General features: G+C 37.7%; 1 protein-coding gene across 1 annotated transcript in view; it reads right to left on the minus strand.

Moving 5' to 3' along the window:
- CA10 (carbonic anhydrase 10) overlaps positions 1–15,435 on the minus strand; it is a 505,702-nt gene that overhangs the window by 314,906 nt on the left and 175,361 nt on the right. The window lies entirely within an intron of this gene.

A 15,435-nucleotide genomic window follows, 5' to 3' on the forward strand; every position in this document is an offset into this window, starting at 1 on the left:
TGGTGGCAGCACCTGGCTCCTCTTTGCAGATGTTCCATCCATACAGTCAGAACCACCCTCATCACACCCTCTCAGAGGCACCAACAACTGGCTGGCAACACTTCCCAGAGGCCTGGATCCCAGTTCTGCCGGGACGTCCCGTGGGCTGCAGGGTCCTCAAGAGCAGTGGGAGAAGCTCTATGCTGTGGTCTCCGAAGCTCATTCCAGTCTCCCCTCTCTGTTCTGCCATCCCTGGGGTGGTAGCTCTTTCCTTTTATTAAGATTTTTATGGTACACAAGCTTTGTTTATTTTTTTCATTTCTCGCCCTCCAATATCAATTAAACAATCATTTTATATTAAATTATCTCAGTTGAAATAATTATATGATTTCTATTTTCTTGATTGGGTCCTAAATGATATAACTTATTACTTGTAATAGAGTTACACAGACTTTTACTACACTGTTGATATTATATTTTGGAAGGTGCATTCAAACACTAAAAATGTATACTTAATCTACATTTATTAAATAGAACATGAAAGATCAATATTACTATCCTGAAAGATGTCCATGATATACGGAATGATAAAGCAGTGATTTTGATAAACTGCAAGCCTTTGTTTCAGAATTAGAGAAAAATCAAGGAAATTGTTAAGAAGCATAAAAACAGGATGCTATGATCTCTAGGAGAGTACCTCATTATCCCTGTTAAAACAACTCTTCATCTTTAACAATAGACGGATTTTTCTTTTGTCCAGTATATAGCTGGGATTGTGATAACTATCAGACAATTAAGATGCAATTTTTTGGGTGCTTTTGTCACAATCTGAAAACCCAAACATTTATATAATCTATGTAATTGAAAGGCACACAAGCTACTGCATCTAAAATTTAACTTTTTAGCTAAATATGGCTAAAACTAACTCCCATTAAAGGCCACAGCTGGGAAGAAGAATTAGCAAAAGCTTTAATTACGGTCTCATTTGCACTTCTCTCTTCAAGCCCATTCATGAATTAATTTTAGCTCTGTGCCTCTGCCTTCAATCAAGCCGTAAGTACCTGTCAGAAAATGACAGCGTTTGAATATCTGCACATATGTTCAAAATTTCTACACTTTGATTCCTTCGTCAACATTTCCACTTAGAGCTGTGTGGGTGAGGCTGGACTCTGACTGTGACCAAGATTCCACAGCCAGACACACTTCATTTAGTGTGTCAGCCGAAACACAAGTCCTTACTTATCAAAACAGTTGACCTTCAGCATCTCATAGAGCAGGAGGGGAGTATGAGGTAGGGAAGCGAGTGTTGACCGGGAACTACAGACGGTCTGAGGGTCTGAGTTCAGGGCCACGTTCTATAGTGTGGCTGTGGGCTAATCATAATCTGTGAAGGTGACCATTGGACTACACAGTCTGCCATTATGTGAGATCACTTAGCTGCAGTGTCTCAAAGCAATTTGGTCTCAGGCAGTGGTTGCAGATATTTTTGATAGTATAGCTCTATCAGGGGAAAAAAAGTAAGTTTAGCATGCAACCCTCCCATAAAAATATTTATTCATCTGTTACATTTGGATGCTATTGTACTATCACAATCAGTAGGGGTTTACCCTCTAAAACACTGCGTATCAGCCAGCAGATGCTGTCTGTTAGTTGCAGCTACCATGTTTCCCTAAAATAAGATACTGTCTTATATTTATTTTTTCTCAAGAAGACACACTATGGCTTATTTTCAGGGAATATCTTCTCCTCCGTGCCGAAATGCGTGGCCTGGCTAAGTAGATACGCTGCATAGCCACGCCCATCACTAGGTCTTATTATTGGAGTAGGGCTTATATTTAACAAATGCATAGAAATCCTGCTAGGGATTATTTTGGGGGTAGGTCTTATTTTGGGGGAAACATGGTACATGGAACATTTTACTGATCCTTGACCTCCCTAAGCATGCCCTACCCCTGTGTTTTCTGCACCTGATGCTTCTCTGTCAGCTAGCCACTTTGCCCAGATGTCACCCTCAGAAGGCCTTTCCTGACCTCCTCTGCTACAGTGGGGGTCCCTTTGTTACTTCCTTTCTCCAGAAGATACCCCTTTCCCCTTCTCCACCCTTTTCTGTGCCCTAAGAGAATGACTTGCACGGATGACATACACCGGCCTCCTTGTACTCTGGCTTCTAGTTGAGTTTGGGTCAATGCTCCCTGGAGATATAGCTCCCATTACTGGGGGCCCCTAGGGGGCTTCCCCATCCTTGTCAGTTTCTCTTAAGCCCTGCCTAGCCTTCTAGAATCAGCTCTTCATAAGCTGTCCTCAGATACTAGTCTTGAAGCATTGGGCAAGCCATCTGTTCTTTCCAGAACTGTGTGGATACAACACTTAGTAACAGCAAACATCCCAGATATTTATATAGACGGTCTTTCCCCTCCCATTGGAATGTAAAATCCCTGCAAGCAGAGATTTTCCATCTGTTTTGTAGGTGCTCACTGGTGTGTGCTCAGTCCCCGGGACAGTGTGCAGGACAGTGTAGGCACCCTCATAGCTGCCAAACAAAGGGTGAATAGTATTTTCCTTTTAAAGCCTTATGGATTGTCTTATGCAGTCCATTTTGGAAATCACCAGCGTGAGGGACTCAGATGTATTATCCTTCACTAGGTTTCACTAAGTGTTAGACTAATCTAGCCCAATTCCCATCTAGTACAGAGCTCTGATTATTTTTAAATCAAAAGAAATGTCATTTAGTATCAAACCCTTCTGGAAGATTGTACTTGCTTCCTGCAGGATTCCTATCCCAGGCAGGACCTTTTTAGTTCTCCTCTCCAAGCTGTCTTTGAGTTAACCAATTTGTGCTTCTTCTTCCTGATTTCTAAGAGCTTTTCTTCTTTTCTTCCAATAAAGAATATGAAAAAAAAATGCTTAAGGAAGTAAAGACTTGGTTCAGTCATTTTGTCCCTACTTACAACAGGAGAAAAAAAAAAATCAAAATCCTGTTCCCCAGCTCAGCTACTTAATTTGCATACAATGCCCCCTACTTAATTATCTTATAACTTCTAGTGCTTAGTTGCCCAGAATCAGGTTTAAAAACTGTCTTTGCCCATCGATCCATGAATGGATCAATAAACTGTGGTATATGTACACCATGCATGGAATACTATGCAGCCATAAAGAAAGATGGAGACTTTACCTCCTTCATGTGGATGGAGCTGGAAAATGTTCTTCTTAGCAAAGTATCACAAGAATGGAAGAAAAAGTATCCAATGTACACAGCCCTATTATGAAACTAATTTATAGCTTTCATATGAAAGCTATAACCTAATTATAGCCTAAGAATATGGAGGGAGAAGGGGATGGGGAGGGGAGTGGATGGGATCACCTCTGTGGTTTATCTTACAAGGGTACAAGTGAATCTTTCTGAAAGTAGAATATAAATGTCTTAACAGATTAACTAGGAAAATGCCATAAAGGCTATGTTAACCAGTTTGATGAAAATATTTCAAATTGTATATGAAAACACCACACTGTACTCCACGATTGCATTAATGTACACAGCTATCATTTAATAATTAAAAAAAAAAGACAAAAAAGAAACATCTCTTGGAACAGAAGAGCTGATTCAAAAAAAATTATTTTTTTTCTTTAAAAAATAGTCAGAAACACATACTTGGCTGTTCTTCATGTGAAAATTTGGATGATTGCTTTTTTGATGAATTACTTTGTGCCCATTAAACATGCCCAGTCCTTCACTTTCAGAGGAACCAGATCATTTTTCATATGCCTGAGTTTCTTTTCTCTGCATCAATCAATAACTACAGCTGGATCCTAAGCGTTGCTACTGTACTGAACAAAATCTGATCTTGGAGACAACCTGGTAGAACCTGCTGAGGTTGCCTTGGGAGGAAAGACATTAAGTGGGGAGAAACTGCTGAATCCTGCATCCAGGAGGAAACATTCTGTAAACACAATAACTCCTCTGTGCATGTGACTACATTTTTAAATGCTGTGCTCATCTCTGGCTAAATATAGTGGCATGAGTAAGAGTTATCTCATGTGGTTTTAAGTTTCTTGAGCTGTAAGTCAAAACATTTTGATGTTCAGCCTTTGGGAAGAAGAGGAAATTAACTGCCAACGTTATTAAAATGGAACTCTGCTTTCTATTACAGCCAGAAAGGATTCTCTTGTGCAAATAGATACATTTAAAATAAGATACAATTTTCTTTCATCTGAATAGCATTTACATTTTCCAACCAATAACAGAGGTGTAACTCTCCAATGGGGTATTAGTTTGCCAGAGCTGCTATAACGAGTTCTCTGCATTTGGTGGCTTAAATAACAGAAATTCACTGTCTCACAGTTCTGGAGGTTAGAAGTCTAAGGTTAAAGTGTTGACAGAGTTGGTTTCTTTGGAGGACCACAAAGAAAAATCTGTTACATGTCTTTTTCCTAGCTTATTATGCTTTGGTTGGTGTTCTGGGATTTCTCTGCAACACCCAGGTCTCTGTCTTCAAGTACACATGACATTTTCCCTGTGTGCATGGTGTTCAAATTTCCTCTTTCTATAAGGACACCAGTCATATTGGATTAAGGGGCCATCATACTCCTGGATTACCTCACTTAATTATATCTTCAATAACCCTTTTTCCAAATAAGGTCACAATCAAGATATCAGGGGTTAGGATTTCAACACAGAAATTTGGAGAATAAGAAGGACGAGAACATAATTTGAACCATAACAAATGGTAAAAATTAAAAACTTAGGTCTTAGGAAGATACTAAGAGATCTCCTGCTCCAGCCCTTTAGTTTTTTAGTGAGAAATAGAAAGGCAAAGTGATTGGCCTAGGGCTACTTGTCACTTAGGGACCTAGAACACAGGGGTTATGGCTCTCTTCTGGTGCTTTCCTACGTATTCCTTTATTTCATTCTTCCTGAAGCTGAGACTCACACGTATTTGTGGAGGGTTAAAGAGCAGTAGGGATCTGTCCTAAATGTGTATTGGAAAAACCACCCAAAGATTAATTGGCATATCTACCAAAAGGGAAGAAGCATAAAGGGAAAACTAGCTTTGAACACTGAAAAATAAAATCAGAATGCCAGACACAATACCTGGTCAAATCTGAATTAATAAATTGAACTGATGTTAACAGTAATAGGAATTATTCACATATGCTCAGTTCCCATTGTACAAAATATTTCCAAATCTATTACCTCATTTGTTCTGTGAACTCTGAAAGGTGAACTTTATTTTGTTTGAAAGAGAAACTGAGGTTCAAAAGTAATGGACTATTTTTTTCTTGGAGATAGAGTTTCACTTTGATGCCCCCAATAGAGAACTACGGCATCATAGCTCATAGCAACCTCAAAGTCTTGGGCTCAAGCAATCCTCTTGCCTCAGTCTATTGAGTAGCTGGGACTACAGGAGCCCACCAGAACGCCTGACTATTTTTAGAGAAAGGGTCTCACTCTTGCTCAACCTGGTCAAAAATTTCTGAGCTCAAGTGATCTACCCACCTTGGCCTCCCAGAGTGCTAGGATTATAGTCGTGAGCTACCACTTCCAGCTTAAAAATTAGGAATTTTTTTAACTGAAGTGTTACAGCCTTGCTCAACATAGCTTGGATGCCATCTCAAGTTTAGATTCAAAGTCTAATGTTGTCTTTTCTTGCATTTTACTGTCCTGAGCAAAATAAAATATTTAAGAACTTCATTTACCTTCCATTTTTTTTCTATGCCTCCCTTGAAATGTAAATTTGGGGAAATGTCTCAGTCCAACCATCTCTTTCTAAGCTTCTCCAAATACTTGAGGCATCCCTTGCTCTGCGCTCAGCAGATGGTCATAAAATATGAACAAATGATGACAGTTCATCTCCAGACCCCAGGGAGTCACAGAGTCACATAAGCTTAGGATTTGAATGGGCTTAGAGGATTTCTAGATAATGCCTTCACGTACACGGAGGTTACTGTGTTTGCAGAATGTCTCCTCCTGGCTGCAGGATTCAGCAATTCCCCACCACTGACATTCTCCTTTTCATACATAAGAAAGCTAAGGCCCTAGTCCTAGCAAGTTAAAAACCCAGATATCCTGACTCCTAACCCAGTGTTCATCAGGACGCTCGTAGGATCTGGCATTGTTTCAATTACAGAATGACCAGCTGGAATAAATTCCTACTCAGATTGCTTTTATCCCACTTTTTCTGAAGGCAAGAAAGGTCATTAAAGATGCAGGGAAGAGACTGCAAAAGAGTTCAATACCATGCAAGAGCGATATTCAAAATTATTAAATTGGGAGCCCTGGTGCCCTTTGCAGGCACAAAGCGGGGCTTCTGTAAGGGAATGAAAAGAGGTCACATGTTGCGGGACGAGCCTTCTTTCTATAGAGACCCCATTACAGCTCCCGAGGAAAGAACATCAATTCCTTCCAGGGAGTCTGTGTAAAAGATAATGTATGCTTCTTTGCAGGCTGTCAAGATTCACAAAAGAGATAGGGAGTTTGAGGCTCTATTACTGGTGACCTTCCCACAGAATACACTGCATCTCATTTTTAAAAATAGCCTAGCTTCTGGGTGGAGCATTTGATGGCCTTCATAAAGGAACAGAAAGCTTCAGGAGAAGTCCTGAAAGGAATAAAGAGTAAAAAAGAAAGATAGGAAAGCAAGAGGGGAGACAGGCAGAGAGAGAAATTGGTCTCCCTGCTGCTCCTCCATCTTTCTGGATCTCAAGGTGGTTCTCTTTGACCTCAAAGCCTCATCGCCTCTGAGTGGCTTTTTGGGGGGCATCAACTCACTTTGGCCATTTTCCTCACTGTTAAACGTTGCCTGCGGAAACTTGTGTTATCTGCGCGTTGTGAAGTATTCCTCAGCTATTCTGGACTAATTTTAGATTTTAAAAAAAAGTTGCAGACATGAAGTTCCCATCTAGTAATTTTAAGAATCAAGAAATATTTTATAGAATAGTATATAGAAGGATATTTCAAACACTTATATACTCACTTCCTATCTTTACCAAATCTCAACATTTTGCCGTTTTGCTTCAGATTCATTTAAAGACAAAAAACATTACTGTTATCTTTAAAGTCCTCTGTTTACGAGTATGTCTCTTGGAACTTAATCCGTTACTCCTCAGAATTAGTTACTCTCCTGATCTGGCATTTATGATTAATTGGGGTACTTTTATATGTTCACCACACATGTAAGTATCCCAGAAGTTACTTATGATGTCAAACTTTGTATGATGTCAAACTTTCTGCCTGTGGCATCACTCTACGCGTATCGATCTCGTGTACATATTTTGATTTTCACTTAACATCATCTTTCTGATTTTGTGACTCCCCTTCATTCATTGAATCCTCTGTGTATTATTTCATCATATCAATGCCTAAAATTATATTCTCTTAGATTCCTAGGCATATTAATTTCTCACATTTTGTTTAAATGTGGACAAGGAGAAACACACATCAGTGCACATTTCAGCACTGCTTATATTAGCAAAAAACAGGAATTGGATGTGGATTGCTAATAAGTGTTAAGTTTTCCCACCCTTGAACCTCACTGAAGCCTTAAGGGGAGGAAAAAAATTATAGGAACATCAAAATAATGAATTTGGCAGTGGTGAGAGGTTTCCTATTACTTTTGATTCAGCAAAACCCTTTATATTCTTTAGGCCTATAAAAAGAGCAGAGGCTTTTTTTTTTTTTAAAGAAAAAAACACCTACACCTACACTAAAAGCACAGGGGAATCCACAGCAATTTTTAGGGAATTATACATATTATAGGAGCCCCTAAAGCCGCAGCCAAACTTCCAAATCTCAAGGATGGAGGTCGGAAATGTTCGTGTTATTATACAAAAGGGTAGAATTAAGTCCAAAGAGTACCTGATGTCTTATCTTTCAAAATCCTAGTTTTCTGCATTCAGCACTGTCCCAGATTGCTTTAATCTTCCCTTGAAATAATAAACTCTTTTTAAAAGCAAACTCAAGCTACACACGATTTGATTGTTTTTCCCCAAATAGTTTTAAAATATGCCTATAAATAATTCTACAGAACAGATGTGAACAGACCAGCCCAACTATTTTGTGAGCTAATGAAAGTAGAACCTGTATTTTATTTCTTAATGATTTCATACAAATTGGAAGGAAAGCAAGAAATGTTATTAGAAGGTGTTCAAGGCGGGCCTTGTACCAACTCAATTTCCCTTGGTTCCACTGGGACATTTGCATTCATCCCTATTTTCTTTCTACTTATTATAAGAGTTTCTAATATCACAGGCACAGAGGTAGAACATTGCAGTAAATAGGATGGTGCCTGCTTTGAAGAATCCACTTGTTATCCTTATATATGTGAAAATATGTTTTTTTTTTTTTTTTTTTTAAAGAAAGCGATGGCATGGTTGACCGCAGGAGGAAGGACATGGATCAGGAGCACTGCAGAATAGGATAGGAAGTACGTTCCTCAGAGAGGGAGCAGGGCAAGCAACGGTTTCCAGTAGTAACGAACTATCACTGCCTCCAAGAACACCTGCAATAGTGCATCTACTTGGAATCCAAGTCTTGGTTTCCATAGTTCAATTCCTCTACTGCTCAAGCCGTGATGTAAGAGAAATAATATCAATTGGTTCAAAAGAATAAAAACAAAATGGTGTATACCACATGCCCAGCTATGCTGAACTAGTCTCTCCTTCCCAAGCATGCTATGCATTTGCAAGCCTCCAAGCCTTTGCTTAGCCCCTTTCTTTGACTAACATTCCCTGTATTCTCCACTTCCCTGTGGTGTAATATATCCTTAAAGCTTATTTTAAGCATCATCATCTCTTTAGGAAATCTTCCTTACTCTCCTCCAGACGGGTGAATCATCCCTGTGTGCTTTCCCAGAAAAGGCTGTTCCTGCCCCTATGAAATAAAGCACTCAGCACAGTCTAACAAATAGCTTAATAAATTGTGCATGCCTCTGTGTCCTCTACTCTTAGAAGACAAGGATTCAAGTAATTCATCTTTATAGTCACCTCAGGACCTGGTAGAGTGCCAACATATATACCAAGTGTTCAATGTGAAGTTCATTAAATAATGCTCATAGTCAGGGGCACCCATAGTTCAGTGGCACTGGCCACATACACACAGGCTGGCAGTTTTGAACCCAGCCCAGGTCAGCTAAACAACAATGACAACTGCAACAAAAAAATAGCCAGGCACTGTGACAGGCACCTGTAGTCCCAGCTACTTGGGAGACTGAGGCAAGAAAATTGCTTAAGCCCAAGAGTTTAAGGCTGTGAGCTGTGATGCCACAGTACTCTACCAAGGTTGATATAGTGAGACTTTGTCTCTAAAAAATAAATAAATAAATAAATAAAATAATGTTCATAGCTAGAGGAAAATAAAACCCTTCATAATAGTTGACAGATCCTGTAGTATAATTGCCTCAAAGTCATGTAAGGATGATTCCATTAAAAATTTAAAATAATTGTGAAGTGATTCTTTTTCCTTTTTTTAACGATTGGCATTAATTCCCTTGGCTCTACCAAGAGGCTTTAGAATCAATTCCTTGGGCAAGAAACCAACTTTCTTGCATTTGAGTGAACATGGAAAGGTATTTTTCATCAATCTCTTTTACAAATTATGTTCAATAGTTCAATATAGGACATTTTATGATAGATTTCTTACCTTTCCTAAATAGCATATGATAAAATGTTTGTTTTAAGTAAATAAATAGCTCAAATTTGTTCTCAGGAAAGAGAACTTAGAATGTAAGAAGAAAAACATTAGACACAGAACTTAATTTTCCATCAGATTTATGATTCCTAGTATTTCTGGCCCACAATTGTGAATGGCATCTCCCTAGGTAATGGGTGTGTTCCCCCCACCCCTGCTTTTTCTAGAAAACTCACAGGTAAAGAGAAACATATATTAGCAAGGCAGACTAGGAGGAATTATTTTAAAACTCAAATCAGGCCAATATGTTCATGATACAGAAACAAAGCACAGTAAAACAAAGAAACAACAGATAAGCAAAAACAAAATGAGACAAGAAAAAAGAAATGAGAGTATCAACAGAAGAAAAAGTGATATGTAATTTATTTTAATCCCAGTTTCGTTATGATGGAGTAAGCGTACACCACCCTCCATCTCCTATGGACTACAAAGAAATAAAGGTAAGGAATCTATCTGAAAATGCAGAAAAGGAACAGGTGAATTGAGGAAAGAAATCAAAATTGAAAATCTGACCAACATTGTAGTGGGTTTATTGGTATTTTCATTTTTTTTCTAATCTTCTAGGGCAGCCCAAATCCCAGAAATGTACATCAGGCACAGACAGAAAATGCTTCAAGAGTTTCTTACTCTCTCCTTTTCTGTCCAGAGGACAAGGAAGAAAGAGTCTATAGGACAGAGACTGTAGAGGGAATTTTTTTTTTGTTTGTTTGTTTGTTTGTTTTGCTCACTTGGCTTCATGAGCATTCGCAAAGCCTTGTACCAGTGGAAGCAGCAGCTATGAATACACCTAAAACTCTGAAAAACATTCTTTTTTGTTGAGCAAAGGACCTGGAACACTGGGTCCTGTGGTTCATTGTGTTTGTGTGTGTATATATCCTCATTGATTTTCTCTTTCCTTTCTCTCATTGCTTTGCCCTCAAGACAAATGAAGTTAACATGGGAAGTATGAAATAGCATCAGAAACCTAAAATCAGGCGTCCTCAAACTACAGTCCATGGGCCACATGCAGCCCACCTAGGACATTTATTGGGCCTTCTGGGTGTTTTTGCCACCGCTGCCTGTCCTGCTTAGTAGCCAACTCATCCTAGGGCCTGTAGTCTGGCCCTCCAATGGTCTGAGGGACAGTGAACTGGCCCCCTGTTTAAAAAGTTTGAAGACCTCTGCCTAAAACCCTCATGTTTACGATAGAAGACCAGGGAAAGGAGAACTTGGAGACTGGAGAGTAAAGAGAAGCCATAGAAAGGAAGGTAGTAGAAGAAAAGAGCCCCTAAATTTGTGCATGAAGTCCCAGACTCACTTCCAAGTGGCACATGCATTGAAACCACCCAAGCAGTATAGCAGGTGTTTCCAGGATTAAACTACAGTATAGAACAAAGCTCAGGTTAACCACTGGGTAGCGTCTACATGGAACAGATAAAACAACACTATACAAGGTGTGGAAACTAAACTGATGCAGGGACCCAAGCCTTCTGAAGTCAGGTTGGGACTTGTGGCCAGAACCACAGTCAGGTTGATTATCTGTTAAGGAAAATAAACAGAAACAAAAGGATTTTGAAGATTTTCACAAGGCCAGGCTCTCAAACAGAATACTCAGGTGTCCATGATGCAATCCAAAATTACTAGACACAAAAATAACAATAAAAAGCTTAACAGTTCTCAAAAGACAGCCAAGTGACATCAACCCCTAAGGTAATCTATGTGTTGAAATAATTATCGAACAAAGCCTTTAATGTAGTTATTATAATTAGGATTCATGAAGTAAGAAACAAATATCTTTTGAAATAGGTGGATAAATGTTCTAAGAAAAAATAGAAAATATAAAGAACTAAATAAAAAATTTAGAGATAAAAAATATAACTGAAAAAAAAAAAACTTAACTGGATGAGTGCAATAGCAGAATGGAGCTGACAAAAGCCAGAGTCACTGAACTTGAAAACAGGTCAATAGATAGGATTCTTTCTAAGTAGTGAGACAAAAATAAATTTAAACAAATATAAAAGCTAAGCCTCAGGGACCAGTGGGAACAGGTCTGGTACTTGCGTTACTAGAATCCCAGAAGGAGAGAAGAAAGAGATTGGTGCAGAAAAAATATACTGAAGAATATCTCCAATTTAAGGAAAGCCATAAATTTACAGATTTAAGAGGATGAGGAAAAGCTCCAACAAGAAAACTTCATGTAGATCCTCATAATCAAGCAGTTGAAATCTTAAAAATAAGAAAATCTTAGAAGCAGAAAAGTAAAACCAGCACTTCACATATAGGAGAACAAGGATTAAAAGGACAGTATATATTTTAGTAGAAGTCACAGAAGCCAGAAGACAAAATAATAATCTATTTAGAGCGATGAAAGTGAAGAAATTCTAATTTAGAACTCCATATTCACACCATATATCCTTCAGAAAAAATGTGAAATAAACTCATAGTGGCAGATCTGTTATACTAGAAATGATAGATGAGGTTCCTCATTTCTCAGCAAAAGAGAAATGATAATAAAGGAAAATCTGGAACTTCAGAAATGGAGGAGGAAAAACAAAAATTGTAATTACTCAAGTAAATAAAGTACCTTTCCCCCCACTTCTTGAGTTATTTAGAATAAGTAAGACCAATGAAGGCTAAAAGTATAACACTGTCTACATTGTCTGATGGAGTTTTCAATTTTTTATAGGTATAATACATTTGATAATTATAGCCTAAAGGAGGAAGCATAAAAGGGACCTATGTGATTTTTTAAATTAAAACATAGCTGTGTACATTAATGTAATCATGGGGTGCAATGTGCTGGTTTTACACACAATTTGAAATGCTTTCATCAAACTGATCAACATAGCCTTCATGGCATTTTCTTAGTTATTGTGTTAAGACATTTATATTCTACACTTAGTAAATTTCACATGTACCCTTGTAAGATGCACCGTAGGTGTGATCCCACCAATTACTCTCTCTCCTATGTGATTATATTTCTACATTTTTTATAAGTAGTAAAATATGCATTCTATGTAGATGTATATTTTAATTATTGGAGCAATCACTAAAAAGAATTATAGAGAAAAATAGTGAAGCAGCAAATAAATTAAAATTGCATACTAAAAATCATCCAAAAGCGGCTGAAAAGGGGAGACAATTAAAAATGCAGTGAATAAAAACAATGAATAGACCTAAATCCAACTGCATCAATTTATCAATTATTACACTAAATGTAATTGGCCTAGATAAAAGTGAAAGATAGAAAACCAAGTTAAAAAAAATTAAGATCCAACTATATTTTGCTTATAAGGAAACCACTTTAAACATAATAATATAAGTAGGTTAAAAGTAAAAAGAATGAAAACTATGCCATATAAACAGTAAGCAAAAGAAAACTGGAGTAGCAAAAATAGTATCAAAGTAGACTTCACAATAAGAAAAATTACCAGAGATAAAGGAAGACATTACATGATCCTGAGAGAGTAATTTCAACAAGAAGTCATAACAATTTTATATGTGTATGCATCAAAAAACAGATTTGCAATGCATAGAACACAAACAGATAAGGTTGGAAGAAATATTTATTTATGTATTTATGTATTTATTTTTGAGACAGAGTCTTAAGCTGTCGCTCTTGGTAGAGTGCTGTGGCATCACATCTCACAGCAACCTCAGACTCTGGGGCTTAAGTGATTCTCCTGCCTCAGCCTCTCAAGTAGCTGGGACTATAGTCACCTGCCAACGCCCAGCTATTTTTTGGTTGTAGTTGTCATTGTTGTTTGGCAGGCCCGGGCTGGATTTGAACCCACCAGCTCTGGTGTATGTGGCTGGCACCCTAGCTGCTTGAGCTACAGGCCCTGAGCCTGGAAGAAATATTTAAATAAAAATAATAATTATAAATACTTCTCTTAGTGTTAATTAAAAAAAACAAAATCAGCAAGCATACACGAATTTTAAACAATACTCAGCCAACTTGACATATATAGGACATTCAATGGAATGGTATAATATACATTGTTTTCACATGTACATGAAAAATTCAAGATAGATTATATCTTGGGTTGTAAAACAAACTTCAACAAATTTTAGATGATTGGATTAATACTAACTATATTCTCTGACCATAATGGAAGTAAACTAAAATCATGAACAGAAAGAGATTGGGGGGAAATAACCCTCTAGATATTTGAAAATTAAGTAACACTCTTTCGAATAATCCATAGATCAAAAAGGAAATCTAAAGAAACATTATAAAAATATTTTGAATTAAGTAAAAATGAAAATACCATAAATCATGGTCAGTTTTATGCTGTCCATTTGATTAAGTGATGGTCATTTTTATTTAATTAAACATGAGTCTAGGTGCTGCTGTGAAGTACTTCTCAGATACAATTAACACCTATAATCATTTAACTTTTAATAAGAAAATTACTAGTTAAAAGGCCTTAAGAGCAGAATGAAGGCTTCCATGAAGAGGAAGACACTCTCCCGTGGACTGCAGACTCAGCTCTAGCTCATTCCCAGGAGTTCCAGCTTCAGGTGGCCTGTCCATGGATTTGGAATTGCCTCGCCAGATCCCATAATTGCGTATACCAATTTCTTACTCTCTCTCCCCTCACACATGATGTTCTACTTTTCTTCTGGAACCTTGCATAAAAATTTCTACAATGCAGTTTAAAAATTTATAGGAAAATTTAGAGAATTCGATACTCAAGGAGAAACCAAGAAAATTCAAATTACTAACACAGCTTTCATATTAAGACACTAGACAAGAAAACCCAACATCAAGTAGAAAGAAGAAAATAATGAAGATAAGAAAAGAAAATCAATGAAATTTTAAAAGATAAAGATGATAGGGAAACCAAAAGGTGGTTCTTTGAAAAGATAAGTAAAATTAATAGGCTTCCAACTAGACTACAGGGAGAAGTAAGTTATCAGTCACTAACGTTAGTGATGAAAGGAGGTCTAGCTTTTCAGACTACATAGACATCAAAATGATAATAAGGGAAAATTACAGACAACTCTACTCCCCAAATCTGACAGCTCAGTTGAAATGAATCAATTTCCTGAAAGACAAAAATCTATCCAAACTCACTTAAGAAATGTGGAGGTAGAACTCTAAAAATGGCCCTCAACATTTTTCATCCTTAGTACCTGGGACTGTGAATGTGAGGAGATATTCGGCCCTCGTGTTACTCTGTTATCCACGTGAAGGCAATCTCATCACATGAGCCTTTGAAAGCATAGAGTTTTCTTGAGCTGGGAGCAGAGGTGATAGAGGCATTCCAAGCAAAGTAGGGATACGGAACAACAGAAACTCTAACCTATTGCTTGTGTCAGCATTAAATGGTGTAGCTACTCTAGAAAACAGTTTAATAGTTTGCTATGAAGTTGAAGGAAACCTTTCGTAACCCCTTAGGCCACTCCACAGCACTTACCCTAGAGAAATGAACTTGTATGTAAATATTTAGAACAGCAGTCTTCTTTATCCCCAACTGTCCTTGAACTTGTGAATGGATAACCAAACTGTACTACACCTATACAATAAAATACTACCCAGCAATAAGAAAAAAATAACTGTTGATGTATGTAACATCATGGATAAGTCTCAAATACATCACACTGAATGAAAAAAAGCCAGATTCAATACTTCTTTATTGTATAGTTCCATATATATAAACTTCTGGAAAATTCAGTGCTATCGGGACAAACAGTAGTTGTTAGAGGTCAAGGGGTGGGGATTAACATGAACCACAAAAGAACAACACTGGGGGATTTGGACAGGGGGGTGAGTGAACTGTTCTGTATCT

This window comes from Otolemur garnettii, unplaced genomic scaffold (genome assembly GCF_000181295.1).
Source record: "Otolemur garnettii isolate 467f Iridium unplaced genomic scaffold, OtoGar3 scaffold00162, whole genome shotgun sequence".
NCBI lineage: Eukaryota > Metazoa > Chordata > Mammalia > Primates > Galagidae > Otolemur > Otolemur garnettii.